Below are 27,040 nucleotides of genomic sequence, written 5' to 3'. Positions count from 1 at the left end.
AGTTCAACCAGAACTGATTTTTTTTTTTACTTTTCAAAACTGCCACTGAACTGAACAATTAGTTATTTGACCCACTCTAGTTGCTGCTCACATTAATCAATGGTTTTGAAAATGTCATTTCCACTAGGCATTTGCACACTTAGGGATTTGCACCTAAGTCTGTTAGACAGGATAATGCTGAGCCTCTTTGAAATTCTTACCCTAAAGCTTTGAAATTGTTGAAACCACCTACAAGGTTAAGTGTGCTTTCCCTGGCAAGAAGAATGCTAACAGAATCAATTACAAAATCCGTAAGCAATTTACTATGTAACTATTATGAATAATTCGAACAAGAGTATTGTCAAGCTTAAAATGAACAGTATTGTCAGTGTTAGGCCTAAAACGTCCAGGAGCTGCAAAGAGCGAGTGCAATAAAATCCTACAAGCATAAGCAAAACCTAGCTAGGAAGCTTTAAAGACTAAGATTGAGCAAAAAGAAAGCTCTCTGAAATTAGATATGGACTTGTGGTTACTATGTACTGCAACCAGATACTTTTTTAAGCTGACTCGAATGTTTTTGAATCTAGCAAATTGACCACAATTAGGACAACAGGCCACATAAAGAAAAGATGAGCTGGGCACAGGTGCACAGTTCATAAGATCAAAACAACCACAAACTACCACACTAAAACATTTGACCACCTTAATTGGTTGACCTGCTTTAAAACACTGCCAACAAGTAATGTATAAAAAGGTGCAAAGACGCAGGTGTGTGTGTGTTGACCTAAAAAAGATCTCTTTGATCGGGCTCACAAACACACCCTGAACCGAATGGACTTGCGCTTCACCGACTATCTGTGCCTGGCCAGTGCGGAAAGCGGTTGACTGAAGGGTAACGTATTCTCGGGAAAATGCAGGGTAAGGTTTTGGAATGAAGAAGTCTGGTTGCTTGGGCAGAATTGATCTCAAGTTGTATCAATACTATAGTGTTAAGATAGTAGTAAATAGCTAATGAATAATAACTTTACATGTACTTGTGCTTGTCTTCAGTATAACTTGCCATTTATATTAATCCTTATTCAGTGCTGGTCTTTAATCTTGCTTTTCTTATTTTGTCTGTGTTGCCTTCATAGTTGAAAGTAATTAAAAACTTTCTTTGAGGAATAATTAGTTGTTTTAGTTTCTTTTGCGGACACTACTCAACCTCTTTACATCTGTGTTGGGTGGTGGGAAGCAGCGATTACTCAGAGCACTCTTGGGGCCCTGATGCGTGTTCCCCTCTTCCTTAATCTCCACAACTATCGGATGGAATAAATCAATAGTTTTCCTTTAGAAAAAAAAAAGTACGCATGAGGATAGAAGGATACAGATTCTGAAGAACACTTCTGATTTCCCAAACAGTTGTATAAAAAGATTGCTCTACAAGGAACCAAATAGAACTATTTGAAAATGGTGCTGAGTTGTTGTGGCAGCAGTGTGTTCAGTTGATCCAGTTAGAGCAAATCTATTTACTACATTTGTAAAGGTGTGTTTTGCATCTTCCTATATGGAGACAATGGTTCCCACCTGCAAAATCATCAGATGTCATAATGCAATGCAAAATCTGGGCCTTTGAAAAGAAAAATCTAATATTGTGTATTGTTCACAGTGATGTTGCCCATAAATAAAAATGGTGTTTAGTATTAAAAAATAATTAGTGAAGGAAGTGACTTGCAGCTAGTCAGTCAGCCATTCCCCAGTAAGAGTAGGCAGTATATTATTGCCAAAGACCCATATATATGTATTTAGTTTTAGCTTATCCTTTAGTTTAAAGAAAATTATCTACAGTAATTTTCTCCTGGTACCATTCCTGAACTATTTGTAGAGGTAGCTTCTTTTGTTACCGGAAGATTTGAATCTAATTCTATTAAGTCCTAAAAACACTACTTTTAATTTAATCCTTTATTCTTAATTTATCTATTCCGGTATTTAAGGTTGTGGCCCACCCTAAGGAGTTTCCAGGGAAAGCCTCAACTAGCAACCTTTCCCCTGAAGGACACGGATACGGCCCTCCAATCAAGAATAGGCAACAAACAATAATATTCTTTGGAAACAAAAATAATGTTTATTTAGAAGTTCACAGTTACAATAAAAGAGAAGAGATAGAAGCAATAGGTTAAAATAAAAAATTGAAGCAGTGCAGCAAATAAAGACAGTACTACAATTGCAGTTTGAAATATAACAATATAATAATTTACTTAATACTCTATACCTTAAAATAATATAATAATTAAACATCTCAATTAACATTCAATACTAAAACTAAGCATCCAACAAGTGCTGCTCAGGCAATTATTAGATGGGTAGGGAGATCTCATTCAGACCACTCATCCACTTTTATTTACACTTGAAACCCATACGCTCTGGGATGTTAAATAGAAAAAGATTTAACTTACAGAGGCTTCTCTAAAGTCCCTGTGAACCGTCCAGGAATTGGTCCTTCTGCTCGGTCAATTTTTGGGGAGTGTTGTTCCTTGTCAAGTTGTGGACTACTGGCTGCTGAGGTGCTTACTGCTGCCTCCTCTTGAGGTAAAGTGGCTTCTCAAGCAGGAGAGAGGAGGCCTGTTGGTTGCTGCTGCAGAGGCCTCCTGCTGGTCAGAGGCAGAAGCGGCCATTGCCGGGGCAACCCTGGAACCCTGTGTGTGCGGCTGCTGCAGCTGTCTTTTAAGCAGCTGTTTCTTTGCTGGGTTCTGCTGCTGGTGGTGGTCCATAAGTGCTTTCTTACTTGCAGGTATCTGGCAGAGCTCCATTCTCTTGCTGGTCCCTGTCCCCTACAGAGCTTTAGTCTGCTGGCTCTGGCCCTTATAAACTGTTTGGCCACCTAGGCTCAGTCAATCAGCTTTCAGCTTTTTGATGTCACACCCTAGTCACATGTACCTACATGTGTCAGAAGCCCCATTCACTTCTATGGGCTCCAATGTATTCCTATGGAGTTTTCTCAAGCTGATCTCTGGATGACCCCTAGCTATTTCCTGTCTGAGAGTATTTCTATGGAGTTTTGCTTAGTCATCCTCCACAGGAAGTGGAATTTACCATTGCATCACAAAGAGTAAAATTATTACATCATATGCAATGGACCACTATGAGCCCAGGAGAGGGAAATTCCCATTCTATTACATCACCCTGTAACCTCCATTACTGGAGTCTCTATTTTAAACTATTATTATTTTTTATTTAATTAAAGCCTTGCTCTTAAAACTAATTACTGTTCTAAGCATGTTAAAGGGTCCTAACACTATCACCACTCCATTTGTGTTCAATTAAACCCATTATAATTTCAGCGAATTTCAACCCCTTCTGAGGTTTTTCTGCATATTTTCCAATTTAGAGCTTGGTAAGGCATTTTGGGCTTACTGAACTGAGGCAAAAATCTCTTGTCACACTTTAGCATTTTTTTATTTTGATGTATGATCTACCCCACCACATGCAAAATAAATCCGCTATTTTAAATTGTACAGACTAAAGTGACAGTAACCTGAATTTGGCATAGTTTATATTACCTATGCTCATGTTTCTGTGCAGACTGAAATGTGACACTGTAAATTTTATTATATGGCCAGCTAATTGTGCTTTTACACATTACCTTCAGTGTCACAGGATGTCCACCAATGTCCTGTTAAATGGGTGTTCCCCAACTGTCTGACCAGAAGTCCTTTAGAAGGGCTGTGGCCTAAAGTTACCAACCTCTCCCAGGCTGTTAGTTGTATTACAGAAATCAGTGAGCAAAATTCAGCGGTGACTGTGGCAATACGGCTATCTGAACGTATATGTATAAAAAGCTGAATGGAGGTTGTGCTTATATTATATACATGCCAATGCTAGAGATACATTGCTTTGTAATACCTCTACTGCATTTAAGATGGTCAAATGATTTGCTCTTTCTAACTTTTCCCAACCAGGAAGCAAAGTTGCAATAAGATGATGGCTAATACATTTATCCTTCAAAGATGTTAAAGGTTTAGACCAGGGGTCGGCAACCTCTGGCACGTGGCTCGCCAGGGTAAACACCCTGGCGGGCCGAACCAGTTTGTTTACCTGCCATGTCCACAGGTTCAGCCGATCGCGGCTCCCACTGGCCACAGTTCCCCGCTCCAGGCCAATGGGGGCTGCAAGAAGCCGCAGCCAGCACATCCCTTGGCCCGCGCCGCTTCCCGCAGCCCCTATTGGCCTGGAGCAGTGAACTGCGGCCAGTGGGAGCCGCGATTGGCCAAACATGCGGACGTGGCAGGTAAACAAACTGGCCTGGCCCACCAGGGTGCTTACCCTGGCAAGCTGTGTGCCAGAGGTTGCCGACCCCTGGTTTAGACATTGCTCCCAAATATTGTCCCATTGAGTTTAATTTATTAGCCAACACTTCTTCATCTATACTACTTAATATTTCTAATCCTGTACCTGTTCCTCCTAATATTGTATCCATCAAACTTTTCCACAAAAGTAGGGTTTCCATCCACCTTTTCCATCCTTGAAATAAAGTTCTAACATATTTTTTTACATTGCGGATTTTGATGCGAAATATCCATTTCTTACATTAGGGAGTAGGTGGGATTTATTATTGGTTATTTCTTGGTGCGTTCTTTTACTACATATGGACCAATATCAGTTGACTCAGGTGTAGATATCCATGAGATAGTAAAAGGATAACTAAAGTGAGGACCAATAATTTTCCATATTCCACTTCCTCACTTTCTGGTTATATTTACATTACCTTCACACCAATAGTGAAATAAGATTTGACCTGAACTTCCTTCCTTGCACCCACCTCTTTTTATTATATGTGCATACCAAGGCACTTGTAGCTTCAACTGGCTTTTGTATATAACTTCAAGTCGTCATTTGCATAGAATATCTATTTTACTAGTCCCTCGTCATGGATCGATAATCTGAAATTTAGTTTCTGTTTGATTAATAATGTTGTGATCCTGTTGTATAAGTATCGTTCTTCTACTTTTTATATTCCACTTAGGGACATACTAAGCCACAATAGCACATAAATAATTTTGGTCTGGGTATATTGTAATATTAGATGAATGTGCAATTGTTGTAGGTCCATCTGTCACTACACATTGCCATTGTCCAGCTCTTATTACTCTTCCATATATTCTACCCGTGTTATCAGTAGCATCCCAATCACAGTTTGATGGTTTTGGCGAAGTACGATAATCAGGATGAGTTATTAAGTGTCCTCATCCTTGAGAGGCATATGTAATAGATCACTTCTGAGCATCATAATAACTAGGAAGTTTCTTATCTCAATTCTGCTCTACTGCTTTTATGGGCCCCATTATAATTGTTGTTGCTCTAGACTTATTGTTCTTTAGAATTGTAAATGCACACCCTTGAATACTGTTGACAGTAGTTGTTTTGCGTCTGATCCATTGTATCATCATTTTTACATCTGCGAGAAATGCTTGGGGTGATGGTTTACTATTCTCATTAAAAGATTTGGTGAGCATGCAATTATATTTAATCCCTCCATTAATATACACAGCCATCGGCCAATCCTTACTACTCTACCACATATAATTCCTATCCCTTCATTGGATTTCCACAGACAATTTGAAAGTTGTGGTGATTTCTCACAAGACCTCTACCACATCAATACTTCTTTCCCTTGAGCGTAGACTAAAATATCATATTTGTGGGCATCATCAGTAATAAGTACCCTACCCAAATGATTTTGTACCATGAATTCTATAATTCTGACCAGTCCCATTACTACTTTTACTGCCCTTGGGTTTTTCTCTATCTTTGGGATTGTAAAAACACATTCCTAAATATCACTGGCAATGGCTTTATTGTCAGGATGGGATTCAGCCCATCGGATTGTGGGTGTCTTGTCTGAATTTGCACCACCATAGCAGAATCCCATAGACACAAATCTCCAAAGGAGCCAAGATGAATAGAACTTCATCTTCTATCATCTAGTTTCTGAAAAAAAAAAAAAAAAACGAGCGAGACCCTTTCCTTTCTACTTCTTAGAAAAATTAATTTATTATATATATATTTTTTCTTTAACAATAACACTTTTAAACACATCTTTCTCCTAAACTTATCTTTATAATATTAAATTATTTTCCCCAACTACTTTCTTCTAATTCTATCTATTTGGTCTAATAACTACTTATCTTCTCTAATATATCTTATCTATTCATATTAGTCTAACTATACTCTACTACCTTAATAATCCCACACACTTATCTTGACTATATCCTATACTATTATTGTCACTAAAATAATTCTAACAGTGATATCCATTTCCTTAAATACAAAACAAAAGAGACTTTCATTCCACACCTCTCAAATAACTCTCTCATTAAAATCAATAGCCCCTCGCAAATCTCCCAAAACGCCCATCCCAACAATTCCATAGTCCTTGTGTCCCCTTTCCATTAGTGCAAATCGGTGACAGAATTGATAACATCCAATACTTATGTTTGTTTCCCATTTGTTACTTTTCCTTAACAACTGATATAATGGGCTAGTTTTGTCTGCATAATTCTCTATAAATTCTCTTGAAAAATTAGCCATCCCTAAAAATTACCTTAAAGCAGATACATCTGTTGGAGCCGGTAACTTTTGTAATAATTCTACCCTTTGTTTGTCTGGTGATCATCCTTCCTGTCCTAGTATCACTCCCAGGTAGTTCACTTGCTGCTGACATATCTGAGCTTTTTCTGGACTGACTTTAAACCCTGTTTCTTTTATTTTTTGTAACACTTTGTCTAATATTTCTAAACTCTCTTCCAGTTTTTGTGCTGATAAGGATATCCTCTACATACGATATGATATTGTCCTTATTAGTCATGTTATCCTACATCTTGTTACATGCATATGGCAAATAGCAGGGCTATTATGAAATCCTTGGGGAGTTCTAGTGAAACAGAACTGTCTTGGAATGTAAAGGCAAACTTGTACCAGAAGTCCGGAAGCAGAGGAATTGCAAAGAATGCATTGGCTAAATCCAGAACAGTGAACCACTGTGCTCCTCCCATAATGGAAGCAATTACTTCCAGATATTTTGCTACTACTGGAGCAGTCATTGGACTCACTTTATTAAGAGGCCTAAGACTGATCGTTAACCTCCAGGTTTTACCATCTGCCTTTAAAACTGGCCAAATAGCAGCATTATTTGTGTTTCGTTGTTCTACTATAACTCCCTGATCTAAAAGCCCTTGAATAGCCTTCATTAAACTGGGTTCTGCTTCCTTGAGATGAGGGATCTGGTACAGTGATCAATACTTCTGCTTCTATTTTTCCACATTTGGATTTATTAGTAGTCCAGACTTCCTTACACGTCTTCTCTATCTCCATTATTTCTGTTGGCCATTCAGACCATTTTATTTCCGCAATAGTCTTGATAGCTGCTAACCTATATCCTGCCTCAATAACAATTGGTTGATCCAAAGGCATTTCCCATAATACAGTGGAACCCCGCTATAATGCGATAATTGGGGTCCAAAAAATTCAATCTCGGTAAATGCGGGGTCACGTTATAGCGGGGTTCCACTGTACTTGTGTTCAGCTTCCAGTTTCAACTTATGACCATTAAGGAAGTTTTGTCCAAGGCAGGAGGAGCAGGATGGCGAGAAAAAAAAAGAGGGCAGCTGTAGCAGCAAAGCAAGAAAACAAAAAAAAAACAGGGAACAAACTTTTGGTGCCAGTTACTTGGCGGCTTATGGCTGCCTCCCCCGGCCGCGCTGGCGAGCCTCTGGGCAGGCGGCAGCTGCACTCTGGCTAGCACGACTCCCTGCGCTGCAGACATGCCCCGGGCATCAGAGTGCGCTCCCCGGCTAGTGGGGGGAGAGAGAGAGAAGGGGGGCGACCAGGGCTTCCTTCAGCCGGGGCATTTGCCACTCGGTCCCTCCCACCGCGCCACCTGCCGGGAGGGCTCCGCGCCACTCCCGCCTGCAGGTGAATTGAAAATTGTCCGTCGGCGGAGAGGGAAGGATGCGGGCTGCAGGGCTTGCTGCAGACCTGGCACCGGCTGGGGCAGGTGGAGTGTGCAGCCCGCTCCCAGCAGGGTGCTCCCCTCCTCCGTGCTGCAGCCTCCTACAGTGGCGCACTGAAAGTCATCAGTCTGTGAGGAGGGAAGGACACGGGCTGCGGGCTAGAGCCAGCCCTGCCGGGGACAGAGGTGAGAGCCCCGGGGGCGTGCCGGGGCTACAGGGAGAGTTCCTCCAGCTGCAACCGCCGGGGCATGGATCCCAAACGCCCCGCACCCGCCAGACTCGCCCCGCCCGCCGCAGCCACCGGGGCCAGACTTGCCCCGCGTTATAACCGAATTTGCTTTATTGCGGGGTTCCACTGTACTTTATTTACTAAATCTACTGTTACTTTAAGTTTCCTTAATATATCAGCACCAATTATTCCATCATCATCTAAACTCATTAAACCAAACTGTTCCCTTCCTTTTTTTTCTCCCTAGTTGAAAATGAACTGGAGCACTAAACAGTACTTTACTTGTTGCTTCATTAAATCCTTGTAGCTTCCTGACTATTACAGCAGGTCCAAATAAATTCTTATTATTTGTACTTACTAAAAATAAATGTGGCACTTGTATCTATTACCATGTTCTGTCCGAATACTCCCCTTTTAAACTCCATATACACAATGGGTATCCCCCAGTCATCTGTTTGTAAATGTGTCACTAACTCAGCATGATCTTCTGCTGATATTGGGGCGATAAGGGGCGCTCTGCCTCCCTATGCTTGATTTTTACTAAGTGGAGCCGTAGGTATGATTCTTTCATGACTCACCAATCTGCGAAGCAGTTCTTCGGTAAACAGTCCATCAATTTGTTCTCTAGGCTCATACTGTAGCAATTTTCTCCATAGCCAAGTTCTTACTGAATCAATTCTTCTTTGTTCATATGGAACCATTCTTCTATTTTTATTTTCTCCTCTATTTACTCCTCCTTTATTTTGGTAATTTTGCTGGTTTCCGTTTCCCTTTGATCCGTTGTTGGAGAAGGTTATTACTGACACTCTTTCAGGTTTTCCTTTTAGAGGCGGCATCGTTTCCCTTTGTATTTCATAGGGTCTTTTTGCTTTATCTTCTATATGGTGTAACGGGGGTTGCGCAGGAGCATCGGAGATCATCGCTATTCCGATCGTTGGATCAAAGCCCTACATTAATGCTCTTTTAAATGGTGAAGGATCATATATTATTTGATATCCTAATTGGATGATTCCTGAATGTCTGTACAATAATATTCTCCTAGCTATGTATGGCTCCGGCCTTTCCTTGACTCGTTGTTTCTCCTTGTGGGACCATACAACTGGGTCTTCACCAGGGAGGAAAAACTTCAGAATTTCTCTTTCTATTATATCTGTATCACTTTTTCCTTCTCTTTGGATATCATAAGGAAGTTTTGCAAATTCATCTGAACTCAAGCATTCTTCTATTAAAGCTGAGAGATCATTCCCTGTTAATCCAGGTGTCCTTGTTGTGTTAGCTAACCATCCGACCGCTGTATTCTTTTTCAAAGGACTCGTGGATTTTCCTAAATCTCTAATTTGTTCAGGGGTATATGGTCTTTCCTCTACTGTTTCCTCTAGTCCGTCTCGACTCCCTTGTGCAGTGGTTTTAGTTACTGTGGTGGTAATAATTGGAGCTAAGGGAGGTGGTCTTTAAAACTCTTCTGACTCCTCTCTTGGTAAATTATAAAGTGCTGGGGCAGACTCCTTGGAAAAATCATTATAGCAAGGAGATCCTAGATCCTCTTAATCAAATTTTACCTCTTCACCACTTTCAGACTTTATTGCTGCTATTACTCCTTTGCTGGCTTTTAATTCTTACTTTAATGCACAAAATTGTCTTCTGTAGACTGCATGATTTTCTTTCTTCTCTCCTGTATCTGAGAGTACCACTTCCATTGCAACTTGCCTATCTATTGCCTTCTGTTTCCATTCTTCAACTTCTTTCATTAACTTCTTCAGTTCTTCTTTTATTTCATTTAGTTCTTTCTGTGACTCAACAATTTGTACCGTTTGAGTGGCTCTCAACGTGTAAGCTTCTGCTTTTAGATTAGCTAATGCTTTATCCTTGAGGTTTTTTACTTTTCTTAGTTCTTGTATTTCTTTCAATTCTTTATCTATTTCTGCATCTAGAGATGCAGCTACAAGCTGGAGTCCTTGCAAGTCTCCTTTTTGCTTGGTTCTCCTGAGAACAATATTTGCACACTCCAGTGCGTACTAATAGTGCAATTTAAATTATATTAGATATGAGAAGCGATATTGCTTAATGCAGTAGGTGGCACTATTATTCTGAAAACTCTTTGCTACAGTCCTGGTATACATGCTATTCAGTAACCCAGACAAGAATCTGGCAAATCACTATTAGACACACATGCAATTACTTTGGGTGTGATGAGAGAAAATTAAATTTAAACTCTGCACTCAGCCAATAGCTCTACAGTATCATAATTATGTCTAGGGATGATGCCTCAGGCAAGGCCAAAGTGAATCAGAAAGGAATGCTTTAAAGTGTGCTAAAATTGTATAATCCTATTGATCTGCTGCCCCTCTCTGAAAGATTCAAAGCATCATGAGTGCCATGAAGCCCTCCTCCCGATTATAAGTTTTTCATCCAGTCAGAGAACAGAAACAACATCAGGCAGGTGACCTACCTAATCAACACAGCTCAGAGTCCTAAAAAGTAAAGTATTGAATATATGCAGTGAATTCTCTGAGATCAACCAACCATTTTTAAAAAATAAATCTGCCAAAAAATGTGTAAAGTAAACTTGAATGAGTAAATCTGAAGAAATGAAGATCTGCTTTCTAACATTAGACAGTAGAAAGAGGCTAAATTTATCAAGTAAATTATTCACTATGAATTATCATCTCTACACATGTAGTAAGTTTAAGAGAGAAGCATTACAGTTAAAATTTGTCGCATCTTTCTATGCTAAATTACACTATTGTGTTTGGAACATCAAAATAGATTTAGCCATCTCTTTTACATGATTAGAGGCATGGAAGGGCGAGCAAGAGGCTGAGGCAGGTGTGGAGGCATACAGGAGAGCAGGGTTGGGGAAGGATGAGGGAATTGGAAGTATATAGCTGCCTGGAAGGAGGCAGGAGATGAAAAGCAGGTCCTGGTGAGCAGGAAGATGGACATGGAAAGGGGAATAAGTGGTGTTTAGAGTCATCTTTGTGTTTTCTTTGTTTTGTTTGTCAGATGAAATGTATTGACATGTCTCTGTGGCTGGGAAGAAAAACCGTGCTCCATGTAATAAGGTGTCACACCTCAGAAAACAACATATATCTGACAGATTATCCAAAAAGACACTAACTATTGTTGTTCTCCCTCTTGCCCCAAAAGGTTGTTAAATCTAAAGGGTCAGATTCATTGCTGGTGTAGCTCCACTGATGCCAATAGTTACATCAGGCTTAAATATTTAATTCTGTTTTAAAAGCTTTAAGAAAAGACACATTTAGTGTGGACAAAAGATCACCCAAAGCAAAGCAGCAGGCAGCTCATGTTGGCAGAATCAGCTACAAGTGCTGATACTTACTCTCCACTCTCAGGTCCATATTCCCTTGCCCACAGTACTCATGTACTATTTTGAGATTGATGGGATTGACTGAAGAGAAGAAAATGGCTATGGGTGACCCACGGTCTGTTGGTTTATTTTTCCTGCAGCCATCCACTTTGCTTCCATGTCATCTTATCTAAGAAGCAAAGAAAACTGAAAAAGCCTCCATTGTCTTCCCGGTGCCAGAGCTCTGGGACTTGGAGAGAAAACAAATGTTTTAATGTTCTAGTTTGATCCAATGGTAAATGCATTGATAGCATGTATTTTAGGATTTCAGTAGCTCTGAGAGTTATTACTGAAATAAAAACTATATTTTATTGATTGTTGGATTCCAGTCCCTAAAATGTATTTGTTTTTATCCGGATCATTTCTAGTACTGCTGAATCTGTGGCAGTATTAGCAAGTTTGAATTTTTTCACCAGAAAAATCTTGAGTCTGTGGATAGAGACAAACAACATTCAATAGGTATTAAATGCCTCATTCATCTCAATGGAATGTTAACATAATTTCACTGGTAATAATTTTAGCTAAAACCTCCAGACATTCTGGACTTATGTGTGGAACTAGAGCACCACCAATTTTTTTCTGCATTCTGATTCCTACATATCAGTAAAATTTCAATCATTATAGAAATGTAGGCTTGAAAGGGATGTGAGAGGTCATCTAGTCAGTCCCTCTGTGCTGAAGCAGGATCAAGTACAGTAAACCTTTATATAACGCAGTAGTTACATTCCTAGAAAACCACATCTTATATATAAATGTGTTATATAAACTGAAGAATAAATGGCAAAAATAGGGTCACGTTCCCAGATATGACAGTTGTACATATTATGAATTTTTTATTACCTTGAAAACTATGAATTGGTGACTTGCTGAAGACAATGATCTAGGTGATGGCCTCTAGTATCTTCTTGATAGTTCCCCTTGTATAATAACATTTAAATGTCTTGATCATGCTTTGATCTAAGGGTTGCAACTATGAGGTAGTGTTAGGAGGAAGGAAAACAACCTTGAAATTTTTGTTTGCACGCTGTAGAGCTTCAGCAGAGTGACCCGGGGCATTGTCCAATAATAACAAAACCTTGAAAGATAGGTTTTGTGACTTTAAATAAAGTTCTACCTGAGGCACCAAACATAAAGTAAACCATTCTGTAAAGAGTTTAGATGTTACCCAGGCTTTTTTGTTAGACCTCCAGTAAACTGACAAGAGAGACTTCTTCTTGCCTTTCAAGGTACAGGGGTTCTCGGCACAGTAAACAAGCATTGGTTTACACTTACAATTCCCTGATGTGTTGATGCAGAGCAACAACATAAGTCGATCTTTTGCAGCTTTAAATCCTGGTGCTGAATACTCCTGTTGGGCAATGTAGGTTCTGGATGGTGTTCATTTCCAGAACAAACCTGTTTCATCAGCATTAAAAACCTGCTGGGGCTTGTAATCATTGTCCTTATAGTTTTTGCTAGCTCAGCAGGGAAGAGTTCTGCTGCTTGGTGGTCAGCTTAATGCACATTCCCCTGTAAACTTCACATTATGGAGGTTAAAGCGCTTCCTAAAATTATCAAACCAGCCACTACTAAATGACATTCTCATACACAGCTGCATACAATTTCAGTGCCTTCTCATGAATGATTGCCACAGAGCAGTGCCCGTTCGAGTCTGATCTTCAATCCATGTGTACAACAAAGTCTCTGTTTTATGTAGCTGAATATCCCACCTCATAATCCTGTTGATGGTAAAACTAACATTACCTGCAGCCCTAACGTGCTCTAATGCTATATTCCTTTTCCTAAAGGTGCGAATCGGAGATTCATTCACACCATACTCCCGACCAACTGCGTTGACTTGGGCACTAACACGGAGCTTGTCCAATATCTCAATTATCTTAGCTAAACTCATCGTTTCCCATTTCTTTTCACTTCTCATTCTCTTTTTCTCACTTTCTTTAGGACTGATATTCCTCTTAGGTGGCATGATGAATGCAAATGAGGAGGATGGTCATGATATAATGTCCAAAAACTTGGTACAATGCAGTGTCAACAACACAAAGGCCGTGGGTACAGCTGGACAGAGAAGGGAGCTGAGTCGATGGTTCTCTCACCCAACCTGAGTGGACAGATCCATGTCATTTTGAATGCTCGCTATATAAAAACAGTACGTGCAACATAACTATGGGTCATTAAATTAAAACAGTGTTATGTCAAAACTACGCCGTATAAACACACATTATATAAGGGTTTATGGTATACCTAGACCATTTCTGGCAGGTATTTGCCTAATCTATTCTTAAAAACCTCCAAGAATGGGGATTCCACAACATCCCTTGGTAATATATTCCTCTATTTGAATATCCTTTGTGACAGACCCAGACCAGTGGGGTACAGGAGTCTGGTAGAGGACAAATATACTGGTCACTGGATGAGTAGTTTTCTGTTCCCTGAGTTACCAGAGCAGAGGCTGCACTAGAGTAATCAGGAACCTGCTAGAACCAGTTAAGGCAGGCAGACTAATTAGGACACCTGGAGCCAATTAAGAAGAAGCTGCTAGAATCAATTAAGGCAGGCTAATCAGGGCACCTGGGTTTTAAAAGGAGCTCACTTCAGTTTGTGGTGTGAGTGTGAGGAGCTGGGAGCAAGAGGCGCAAGGAGCTGAGAGGGTGTGCTGCTGGAGGACTGAGGAGCACAAGCGTTATCAGACACTAGGAGGAAGGTCCTGTGGTGAGAATAAGGAAGGTGTTTGGAGGAGGCCATGGGGAAGTAGCCCAGGGAGTAATAGCTGTCATGCAGCTGTTACAGGAGGCACTATAGACAGCTGCAGTCCACAGGGCCCTGGGCTGGAACCTGGAGTAGAGGGTGGGCCTGGGTTCCCCCCAAACCTCCCAATTGACCTGGACTGTGAGTTCTTCCAGAGGGGAAGGTCTCTGGGCTGTTCCCCAACCCACATGGTGAATCTCTGAGGCAAGAAAATCCGCCAATAAGCGCAGGACCCACCAAGATAGAGGAGGAACTTTGTCACACCTTACACTTAGAAAGATTTTCCTACTATCTAACCTAAATCTCCTTTCTTGCAGATTAATTCTTGTCCTGCCCTCAGTGGATATGGAAAACAATTGATCACAGCCCTCTTTATAACAGCCCTTGCCATATTTGAAGACTGTCATCAGGTTCCCCCTGTTCTTCTTTTCTCAAGACTAAATAGATTTTTTTTTTAACCTTTCCTCATAGATCAGGTTTTCTAAAACATTTATCATTGTTGTTGCTCTCCTCAACTCTCTCCAATTTCTCCAGATCTTTCATAAAATGTGGTACCCAGAACTGCCCACGTTTCTCCAGCTGAGGCCTCACCAGTGCCAGTAGAGTGGGACAATTGCCTCCCATGCCTTACATATGACATTCCTACTAACAAACCCCAGAATGATGTTAGACTTTTTTGCACCTGCATTACATTATTGACTCATATTCAGTATGTGATTCATGATAACCCTCCCAGGTCCTTTTCTGCAGTTCTACTGCCTACCCTGTTATTCTTCATTTTGTATTTGTGCATTTGATTTTTCCTTTCTAAGTGTAGTTCTCTGCATTTGTTATCATAGTAGTTCATTGTATTGACTTCAGACCAATTTTCCAATTTATTGAGGATCTTTTGAATTGTAAATCTGTCCTCCGAAGTGCTTGCAACCCGTCCCACCGTGGTGTCATTCACAGATTTTGTAAGGATCCTCCTCAATCCATTATCCAAATCATGAATGTGAATATTTAATAATACTGGATCCAGGACGGACTCCTGTGGGTTTCCACGAGATGCACTCTCCCAGTATGACTGGGGACCATGTTACATAATAGGGTGATAAGTAATAGCCAACATGGATTTCTCATGAACAGATCATGCCAAATCAACCCAAGTTTCCGTAAGGCATTTGGCATAGTCCCATATAGCATTCCCATAAGCCATCTATGGAAATGTGGTCTAAATGAAATTATAAGTATGTTTCTTCAACCAGCTGTGCACCCACCTTTATAATAATTTCAAATGCTTTACTGAAATCAAGATATATCATGTCTGCTGTTTCTCCCTTATCCATCCATCCAGTAACCCTGTTAAAGAAGGAATTTAGGATGATTTGGCTTGATTTGTATGAGAAATCCATGTTGGCTATTACTTATCACCCTATTATCCTCTAGGTCAGTGGTGGGCAACCTGCAGCCCACGGGCCGCACATGGCCCATCAGAGTAATCCACTGGCAGGCTTCTAGACAGTTTGTTTACATTTGCGCGGTCACCCGCAGCTCCCAGTGGCAATGGTTCACGGTGAACCACAGACACTGGGAGCTGTGGGCAGCTGTGCAAATGTAAACAAACTGGAAGCCCGCCAGTGGATTCCCCTGATGGGCCACAGGTTGCCCACCACTGCTCCAGGTGATTACAGATTGATTGTGCTTAAAGTCTATTATAAAGACCACTAGCATAATGCTGACAAATCATTGCTTCATGGTACCAAACAGTAGTTTTGGAAACACAAATTAAATTTCTACTCTTTCGATTAGTTGCATGTTTTCTAAACTAGCCTTCCAAAGGGTTTCAAAACAGCAATTTCTGTCTATGGAAGATGTGTACAGTTCTTGTGTTCATCTGGGCTGCTGTTTCCCAACAAGGGCAACATATCTATGACTGCACAACCTAATGATTTTTGTCTAGTGATCCTTTCTGCAGCAATAATATTACATGTCCGCTGACAAGAATTAAAAAGTAATCCCTCAAAAGCAAGCTGAATAAATATGTGCAAGAAAATATTTTTTTTATTTATGCTGCCTGCAGTCCACTCTTTGTGTTGACATGGGTATCAACAATGGCACCTACTGCATACTCACTTGCTTTTAACAACTTTCTTAGCTAAACAGAATAAATAAAAGTGGGCATCTCAAATGACCTTAATAGCTCCAAATTGGTGTTTGCATACCCAACGTACCTACTAGAAGAAAGTGTGTGTGTGTGTAAAATAGTCAGACCGATAATTTAGTGATCTCTGATAGATTTCAATTTTTCTTCACTAGTAAGTAGCCGATAAGGAATGTGTTCCAATTTCTCATGCACCTCTGACCATCTCACCTGCCCTCTGATCTCTAATCTTTCTTCCTCATATTTTGGATCAATTGTAGAAAATTTTGAAGTGTATTAGTTACACTTCCCCCCCCCCCTCTTCTTCTTAAGTTTGTACTGTTATACCCAGGGTTAGGGCTGGTTGGAAAATGGGTATTTTTCTGTTGAAAATTTTAATAAAAATGAAAAAAAAATCATTTTCATCCTCCCCCTGAGGGGCTAGACATGTTGCAGGAGGAAAAGGATAGGGATGACCATGCTCTGCCCAGGGGTCCGCCATGAGAAGGTGGTCATGGAACTCCACTCACTGTCCCCGAACTGCGCAGGGGACACAGAGAATGGGACAGGTTGCTACAGGAGGCTTTCTAGGAAGCAAAGGTAAAATATCCAGTTAGCTGGGACAAAGCCCATCCCAGCATTCTGAAACTTCCACCCCCATGAGATTGAATGATGAGTTAGGCAACTACATAACACCTTCCCCAGTTCTGACTATTTTGCTAGGCAGCAGGCTCACTTAGAGATTTTGGCCATGTGGTGCTGAATGGGACAGTACCTAAGTCCCTCTAAAATCTGTCCTTTTGTGATTAAATATTTCATTTTGCTTATAAAGAACAATTTAAGAGATTAGAAATATTTAATAAAAAAAGAGAGAGAGCGAGAACATGTTCAGATATCATTATAACATAAAAAATACAAAATTCTTCATGCTCTCCCAGACTGATTATTTATAGCAATATTCTACTGAGGGTATTTGTTCTTAATGTGAGTTTTGGTATCATATGATATTAAACTTATCTAATTATGTGAATCCACTTAACTAACTAACAAACCAAAAAAGACCCAAACTTTTCAGAGAGGAACTGTTGCATCCTTATGCATCCATATTGTAAATTTTAGGTCAGCAGTAACTTTCATGGTGTCATTACACGATGGAGTCAGAAGATGGCATCATTGTGCCATTTTTAGATGCTTGCTCTTCAAAAGCTTCTGTGATTTCAGAGACATAAAATGTAAGAATTGCCATACTCTATCAGTTCAGTGGTCCATCTGCAGAGGCCAGAAGATGCTTCAGAAGAAGGTACAAGAGTGTGAAAGTTACTAGTGACCCCCACTTAACAGAGCAACCTTTATGTCAACCAGCGGCCATTAGGGGGAAGCAGACACTTCAAGTACACAGTAGCCTGAACTTTTCAACTGTTTTCCCTTCAAGGCCTTAAGGTAGTTGGAGCTGGTCCCAAGCCGGTTTTCACTGACCAGATAGCAAAAGCACGGGTCTGACTACCACCAATCAAGTGTTAACACTGCAAGGACCTTTGTCTGAATGTGTATAAAGGATCTGTAAAATGTGTGTAAGACAGAGTTTTTGTACCAAGGTGCAAAGCTCTCCTTTCTTCTGCAGAATAAAGCAACTCTTCCTTATCCCTGTCTGGCTGTTATTGGCTCTCAGCTAGGTGGACCCGATATTTCGGTAACAGTTACTGGCGACTCCGCCGGGACTCTCCTAGCTCGGACATTGAACTCCGGACGGCTGCGGCGAACTGGGAACGGCGCCAACGGGGTGTTTTGACCCCTTTCTCTGCTTCACCGCAGCCCCTGGGGTTCGTGCTCCGATAAGGTGAGTCCTAATAGGATAAGGAGACACTATCTGGTTCTGGTCTGGTTAACCGGTTAATGAATTTCTGTCTTATACATTTGGGTGTTAGGTGTGTGGACGGAACTGAGCCTCTCATTCATAATTCCTCAGAGTGGAAGCCATCGTGTGCGATGAAGATCTGAGGTCGAATTGGGATCCTTCTGTCCCGTCCCCTGTAGTGGTCAGTATTAGTAGAAATTCCTGTAATAGGATCCTATTAGGCCATAATTCCCTCTGTTCTCTGTGTAATTCTCTGTTAGTGTCAGCAGGCAGATGGGTGGGTCTCTGGTAAAACCCTCTGAGGATAGCCCTTTAGATTATATGTTAAGTAAATGGTCTTTACCCGGTGTTCAAAAAGAAATAGTTACACCTTGTGTAGAAATTGATGTGGCTAGTGTTGTGGAAATTGAATTGTGGAGAGGATGTGCATTTTCCCCAGAACATGTGCAGTGTATATTGTAGCAAAGGTAAAAGAAATGCAAACCTACCAATATAGGTTGTGTTGTCTTTTTCAGATCACTGTGTGTTTGAAAGGAGTTAGAAGTAAAAGGCAATCAAAAGTCTGGGAAAGTTAATTGTGTCCTTTTATTTTTAAGAAAGAATCTTTAAGCTGTGAATAGCTTTGAATCTGGAAGCAAGCCAGAAAGCATCTGTATTAATGCAATTTTCTAACTAATAAGGTAGAAGCCACTGAAACCTGGGCTGCCTATGAAACAAATACAAGGAAATATGGGGTAATTCTGTTTTTCCTAAAATCAACAAGAGTATGTGTATATAAAGGAAATATTTTAAGCAATGACTGACTGCCCAGAAGGGGTAGACCTCTGTTCTTTTGTCTTTTAGATCATCAGAGAAAACTGATGCCAGCTGAATAGCATTCAATGTACCATGCATTTACTGGCACAATAGGAATTATTTTTGTGTTCTATGGCCAAAATTGTTGTTAAAATTTGCATACCAACAGTCTTTGGAAGCAAGGACATGGAAGGTTAACCCATTCCCCATATTGTCTGAATGTGTATAAAGGATCTGTAAAATGTGTGTAAAATGTGTGTAAGACAGAGTTTTTGTACCAAGGTGCAAAGCTCTCCTTTCTTCTGAAGAATAAAGCAACTCTTCCATAAGGAAAGCTATTGGACACCAGAGGTTGTACCAAGTGGACTCCTCAAAAGTGGGTGTGCTTGTCCTGGTTTGTTGCTCCAAAGCTCTGTAATAAAGTTATTTTACTGGAAGGGTGTACATGGCATACATTGAGTAATAAAACTAATATACTCTATAATGTCAATGTGTATGTGTTCATTGTTGGGAAAAGGTGTATGAGTGAAGAGTGGAAGTTTCCTTTGTAGGTTAAAAGAAGCCAAGAAGGAAAAAGAACAGAACAAGTTAACTGGAAAAAAAAATAGCTAGCAAGCTCAGTCCAAAAATAAGATGCTGGCCACATCCAAGGACACTGCCCACAGCTAAGACTTGACTGACAGCCAAGAAAAGGGGGGCCTGAATGTGCCCAAGCAACTATGAGATCTGCAAAACACTGCCAGGCATTAATGAAATGTGTTAGATTTCTTTTCTCACAGATAAAAGAAGTGCTACCCAAAGACCCTAGCAGCCCTGCCATTCATTGAAACAAGGAGACTAAGTCTATGTAAAGTCCATCAACAAAAGACTGCTTTGGCTCCACACTGGAAAGGCCCTTTCCAAGTCCTGTTAATCACCAACACCTCTGTGAAGTGCCAAGGACTACCTGCCTGGACCCATGCTTCTCACTATAAAAAGACCCCTCCACCTCGGAAGAACTCTCCGACTGATAAGCCTATTTCTCCTTCTAGCTCTGCTGTGCCTTCTGGACAGCAGGAAAAAGGAAAAAAAAGACAAGGTGAAGTGCTAGTAACCTCTCCCTTGTCCACTGACAGACCTACTGTGCCTTTGGATTGTTCTAGAAGAAGCAAAACCATTACAGAGTGATGTGCTAGTAACCTCTCCCCTGTATGATGCTAAACCACACTGTTTCAGGAAAAGAGAAGAAGAAACACTTGCTTCAGGAAACCCTGGACTTTGTGGTTTCAATAACTACAAGAAACATTAAAAACTGACCCTGGTGAAGAAACAAAGAATTATACACTGGCAGGAAAAAACTTGTGGGTCCCATGCTTGGGAATGTGGTATAGTACTACACCAAAAAGAAATGTATTAGGATATCCATGAACTGTGATTAACACTACACTATGGACTGTTAAATTTTCATTACCCTTATCCAGTTTCCAGATCACCTCTACATACTCATAGGGGGCTGCCATTAGATTAGCGCAACAGAGGGCTTGGATTGCTCATAGGGGGCTGCCATTAGATTAGCGCAACAGAGGGCTTGGATTATTTCCTCTAGAAAGAAAAGTGACTTGACCGGATCCCTATGGGATGGGGCCAATAGTGCAGCAGCGGTTTGGAATATTTTTAAGAACCAAAACATGATGAAAAATTGGGGTACAGCTAACCCAGGTACAGGCTGGAATTGGTAAATTACATGTTATTTCCGCCCTTAGTTCTATGACCCAAAAGTTGCTGATAGAAATGGTATTGAATATCACTAAGGCTGGAAAGGCATTGCAGTGGGATCTAGCATGTTCAAAAATTCAGGATTTCCTGAATGACCATCTAATGGCCATTCGGAATAATCTAGAGCATCAGGCTTGGCCCACTGCCCTTACAAACACATCAGGAGTACCATCTGATCTGTAGCCATGGAGACATACTTGGAAACTTTCTGGGTGGAAGTGCAAACATTCTCAGTGCTCCTTCCAAGCATATGAACCAATTAGGGGGGGACTTGTGCTCGCATCGGGGAAAAATGTTGTTTCTATGTTTATCATTCCGGCTTAATTAAGCAGGATTTACAAGTCATTAAGAATGCTGCTGTTGTTTTCCGTGCTGTATCTCTTGATCACACCTTTAGTTTTGAGGACCTCCTTCCAGACCTTGGGTCATGGTTTACGGGGCTCTTTCAAACAATTGTTAAATGGATTCTTTTCTTTTTCTTTTCTATGTGTTATCTGGATAATAATACAATGTGCCAAATGCCTATGTAATGCTATGATCAAAAGCTCTGCTGTCCATAAGAGAACCCAGTATCTGTCCCTCCAGCTTGATCGCAAATTGCGTAGCGGACCTGACAATTTTTGAATTTGTCAGGCCCGAAGGGGGGACTGTGAAAGTTACTAGTGACCCCCCCTTAACAGAGCAGCCTTTATGTCAACCAGCGGCCATTAGGGGGAAGCAGACACTTCAAGTACACAGTAGCCTGAACTTTTCAACTGTTTTCCCTTCCCTTAGTTGGAGCTGGTCCCAAACCGGTTTTCACTGACCAGATAGCAAAAGCACGGGTCTGACTACCACCAATCAAGTGTTAACACTGCAAGGACCTTTGTCTGAATGTGTATAAAGGATCTGTAAAATGTGTGTAAGACAGAGTTTTTGCACCAAGGTGCAAAGCTCTCCTTTCTTCTGCAAAATAAAGCAACTCTTCCTTATCCCTGTCTGGCTGTTATTGGCTCTCAGCTAGGTGGACCCGATATTTCGGTAACAAGAGAAACCCATGGAATAATCTGCCTATAGGGAAATTTTTTCTCCTACTCATCAGTTTGTGGTTAACTTAACCCTGAAGAATGAGGGTTTATATTTCTTATGTTTTTCTTACCTAACATAACTGTGGATGTTTTCATTATCCATGTAAATGTTAATCATTTATTGAATCCTACTCAATCTTCAGTAATATCTGGTGGCTCAGTGAGTTTCACAGCTTTGTTATGTGTTTTTTTTTTCTTCTTCTTTTTTTAAGAGCAGCATTCTCTTTTCATGCCTCTAACTGCTTTTGTGGCCCATTTTTGGACGCTTTCTAGATCTGCTATATTTTTTTTACACATGGGTTCTTATTGAAAACAGTATCTCAGACAATATGAAATTCTCAGTGTTGTTTTCAAATCCATTCCTTTTGTGGCTTAAGATTTTGTTTGCTTTTCTTACTCCTGCTTTTATGAGAGGAACCAAGCATTTAGAGCGAGGATTTTAAAATAGTCTACACGTGTCGTTTTTGCCTGTAGGCTTACTATACCCAGCTTGTATGATCTGTCCAACATGATGCCCTCTGTAGTCTTTCTCATGAGTAATTATAGCAGATTTAGAAGTCTGTAATGTGTATAAGTAATTCGGATAATTTCTCCCAATACACATTACCTTGCATTTGTCAACACTTCTCATCTTTTGTCATGTTGCCCATTGTTCATTTGAGTCAGATCAGTCTATGGTTCAACTTGGAAGTTATGGGTTTACAAAACTAACTTATTCAAAAAAATCTCCATGAAAATCAAGGTAATTTATTCAGACAGGCCTACTCAGGACATTTCCTGTTTCTACTCACCCAGAACTTGCCTGAAGCTGCAGGACATGTTGGAAAGTATGTATGTTCATGTAAATGAGAGACGGCAACCCAACACCCCTAGATAGGGTGACCATATTTCCCAAAGAAAATGGGACACCCCTGGCAGCTCACCTGAGGGCCCCCCTCGCTGTTGCCCAGTTGCTGGAACCCTACCCTCCACTGCGTCAGGCTGTTGCCTGGTCGCTGGAACCCTGCAGCCCCCCTCCCTCCTGCTTTACCTGGTCTCTGGAACCCTGCAGGGGGCTCTGCATGCTGGAATGCTGCTCTCACCTGCCCTGTCTCTCCCATGCAGGGGGCTAGCATCTCCGCTGGTCCCCTCCACACCGCACCTCACTTTTTTGATAGAAGTGGGCATTTGTCCTGTTTGCGCTTGCCAACTGATCAAGGCAACAAGAGCAAATGAGACTGTGACAGTGTACCCCATAAGGCTTTATGGGGAGGGGGTGCTTATAAATGTATGTATGACATAACTGGAATATGTTTTGTGCTGCCTGTGCCATGTAACATATCTCCGTAAGGGTTATGATCTACTATATCTATTCATCCTATTTGTACATATATATCATTTTCTACTCGAGGTTAAGAATATGGGCTGTATGCTTGCCTGATTTCTAAGTAAGCTTTGTGAGGCATTTGGTCAGCTTCTTTAGGAAGGAATTCGCCAGGTTAAGTACCTGATCAGGAGACACTTAGGGAACAATGCATCTTGGAATGCTCCAATCCACATGAGAAGTCTTCCTGGAGACATGCAAGATGCCATGTGGACAATGGCGTCGGCCTGCAAAGCCTGAGTCATGCAGGGGCATGTGACTTGCCCAGGTGACTCCAAAACTCCATCTTGGAGCTGGGCTTTGCATAGGAGGGAGGAGGGGGGTCTCCACTCACAAGAGAGAGTCTACTTAAACCTGTGGGAGACCCCTCCATTTTGTCTTCAGCTGGCTAAAGAAGGAGCCTCTCCACCCTCCTCCCCCCCCCCAGGATACTTGAAGGAGACTGAAACAAAGGACAGTAACTACAGGGGGTGTGAGTGATAGCTGGACCCAGGCTAAAAGGAGATTAGCCTGTAAAAGGGAGCACTCTGGAACTGGTGAGGAAATTATCTGTATTCAGTTTGATTAGGCATAGATCTGCGCATTTTATTTTATTTTGCTTGGTGACTTACTTTGTTCTGTCTGTTACTACTTTGAACCACTTAAATCCTACTGTCTGTATTTAATAAAATCACTTTTTATTTAGTAATTTACTCAGAGTATGTATTAATACCTGGGGGAGCAAACAACTGTGCATATCTCTCTATCAGTGTTATAGAGGACGAACAATTTATGAGTTTGCCCTGCATAAGCTTTATGCAGGGTAAAACGGATTTATCTGGTTTTAGACCCCATTGGGAGTTGGGCATCTGAGTGCTAAAGACAAGCACACTACTGTGAGCTGTTTTCAGGTAAACTTGCAGCTTTGGCTCCAGACACAGATCCAGGGTCCGAATCACTTGTCCCAAACAGGAGTGTCTGGCTCAGCAAGACAGGGTGTTGGAGTCCTGAGCTGGCAGGGAAAACAGGAGCAGGGGTAGTCTTTGCACATCGGGTGGCAGCTCCCAAGGGGGTTTCTGTGATCCAACCCGTCACAGTGGCGTAGTCGGCAGGATCTGTGCACAGCTGATTGCTTTGAGATACTGGTAGTGATTTTAAGTGTGGTGGCCGGAGAACAGACAAAGTGGTTACTGGTTTGTTATTTTCTGTTTGCTTATTTCGGGCAAGGGAAGTAGGGACAGAAAAGGAAGCTCTCTGTTACCTAAGAATCCCCTGAGCTGAGTGCATCTCAGTTTCAGTGAACTGCAGAGGGGTTGTGGCCCAGCACAAGAAGGCAGGAAAATGAGTACTAGTGATCTCAGTTCCAGTGAACTGCAGAGAGGTTGTAGCCCAGCACAAGAAAGCAGGACAATGAGTACTAGTGACGCTGCTAATAAACTAAAGCTGGCCAAGCTGGAAGCAAAAGAGAGAGAAAATGAACATAAGAGACGGCTGGAACTAAGACAATTAGAAATTAGTGCCATGGAGGCAGAACATGCAAGGGAAGAGGCTGCCCACAAGAGAGCTATGGAGGTGGAGGCAGCGAGGGAGCGAGCAGAGGCAGCGAGGGTGGAGGCAGAGGCAGCTGCCCACGAGAGGGCTATGGAGGCCCAGAGGGAGGCCCGGAAACATGAACTGGCTGTTATGGAGTCGAAGAGACGAAACCCTTCCCCTGCTGGCTCCACTTCCCCAAAAATCCACAAATGGGAGCGACTATGTCCACAGTATGACGAGTCCAGCGATATCGCCGAATATTTCATCACCTTTGAGAGACTGTGCACCCTCCATGCCATCCCTGAAGATCAGAAGATGACCACATTGATAGCAAAATTGACTGGCAGAGCTCTGGACATATTCAATAAGATGCCTATTGATGATGCTTCAAACTATGGTAAATTTAAGGAACTGGTTTTGAAACAGTTTCAGGTTACACCTGAAACCTACAGGGTTAAATTCAGGAGCCTTAAGAGGGGAGCTGGATTAAGTAATGTGGCTTATGCCAATGAAATGAGAGATTTGGTAGATAAATGGGTGCGGGGGAGAGGCATTACCAGCTTTGAAGGGATGTGTGATCTAGTTACTCAGGAACATTTCCTGAATATGTGCAGTGATGAGGTAAAACAGTATTTGTGGGACAAAAAGGTAAATGCAGTGGGTGAATTAGCTGGGTATGCAGACTCTTATGAGCAAGCACAAGCTGCAATCAAACACAAACCACTGGCAGAAGGGTATAAGGTTGGGGGAAAGCAGAATCACCGTTTTACCCCTGGGTCTGGGAAAAAAGAGGCTGGGCGGTCACCCCCCCATTCCCCTGGTACTCGTCCCAAATTTCCTGTGCAAGCAGAGGAGCCCAAGAGGTGCTCTCATTGTAAGTCCACTGAGCACCTGAGGAATAAGTGTCCCTTACTGAGTGAAGCTGCGGCTTCTCAGAGCCAGGCTGTGGCCTCTTTCCACACAGGATTTGTAAAGCTTGCTTCCACACAACCAAGCAATGAGCATATGCATGCTGTTAAATTGAATGATCAAATGCTTCTTGGATTAAGGGACACGGGTGCTGAGATTTCTGTGGTCAGGAGGGACCTGATCCAAGAAAAGGATTTGTTGCCAGGTAAAATGGCAGAATTAGAGCTGGTCGGGGGTTACAAAGTCCTTGCACCTTTAGCTAAAGTACACATGCAAACTCGGGATTTGCAGGCTGAGCTGACTGTTGCAACGGTGGCACACAATTTTGCACCGTTTCTACTGGGGAATGATTTCTTTAGTGTGGCAGAATCTGTCCCAGGGTTGGTTAGCAGTGAGAAGGAATCTTGTGCTAAAAGCCCCAGAGGGGGAGGGCAAAGTCACACAGACTGCTGGGGGAATAGGAGAGTGTCTCTTAGATTCCTCTGCAGCAGTAAAGGATGCAGCTTCGGGGGCAGGGCTGGTTGTAGCCAGTTCCTGTAGCCCCGGGGCTCAAGGGAAGTTCCAGAGGGAGGAACTGGATGAAGCCAGCTCCTGTCCCGTAATCATCTCCCCAGGGGAGGGGGATGTACCACCTTGTAGCAAGGAGGCCACCACAGCTGCTGACGGCCAGGAAGTTGCAGGTCAGCGGGGGGCCGGGCCTGCCCTGGGGTGCGCAGAGGTGTGTGTCCCAAAGGTGGAAGTTGGGGCCCTGGGGACCGCTGTGGTGGGAACAGGCCCCAAGGACTCTATAGCTGAGTGCCAGCCCAACCCGAGTGGAAGGGGAGGGATTTTGTGGGCCAGTGAGAGGTCTGTCGTAGCTGGTAGCTGTGAGTCCACAGCTGGGGCAGGATCACCTTCCCTTTCAGGGGACACAAGAGTGTCGGACCCAGAGGGGAGCCCAAAGAGGGAAGCCCAAATGGAAGGTCAGGGGGGGCCAGAGAGTCCACCCACCTTTTGTGGGGAGGGGCTTTCCCAGGAGGAGGGTGAAAAGTCTGCATTCAAAATGCCAGCCCCCTCTCCTGTGGATCAGGTTTTAAGGGAAACCTGGGGGTCAGGTCTCCAGGATGAGGGGGTCTATCCAGCTGACCCATTGGAAACAGAAAGTGGGGTGCCCAAAGGGGTCCAGAGCACCCCAGGGAAAGCTGCTGTTCTTGCTACACTTGCAAGAGATACAACTCTCTCTCCAAGATGGGGGGGGGGGGGGGGGGGAAATCTCTTCATGGGAGAAACTCCAGAGGGAGGGGCCGAGGACAAGTATGGTTGTAGTACACCCTTTCCTGGCCAAAGACCCAAGCACATGCCCGAACTAGAAGTC

Source organism: Chrysemys picta, chromosome 5, assembly GCF_011386835.1.
Source record: "Chrysemys picta bellii isolate R12L10 chromosome 5, ASM1138683v2, whole genome shotgun sequence".
In the NCBI taxonomy this organism is placed as follows: domain Eukaryota; kingdom Metazoa; phylum Chordata; order Testudines; family Emydidae; genus Chrysemys; species Chrysemys picta.
The sequence above is the reverse complement of the archived record's forward strand: the minus strand, read 5'-3'. Positions refer to the sequence as shown.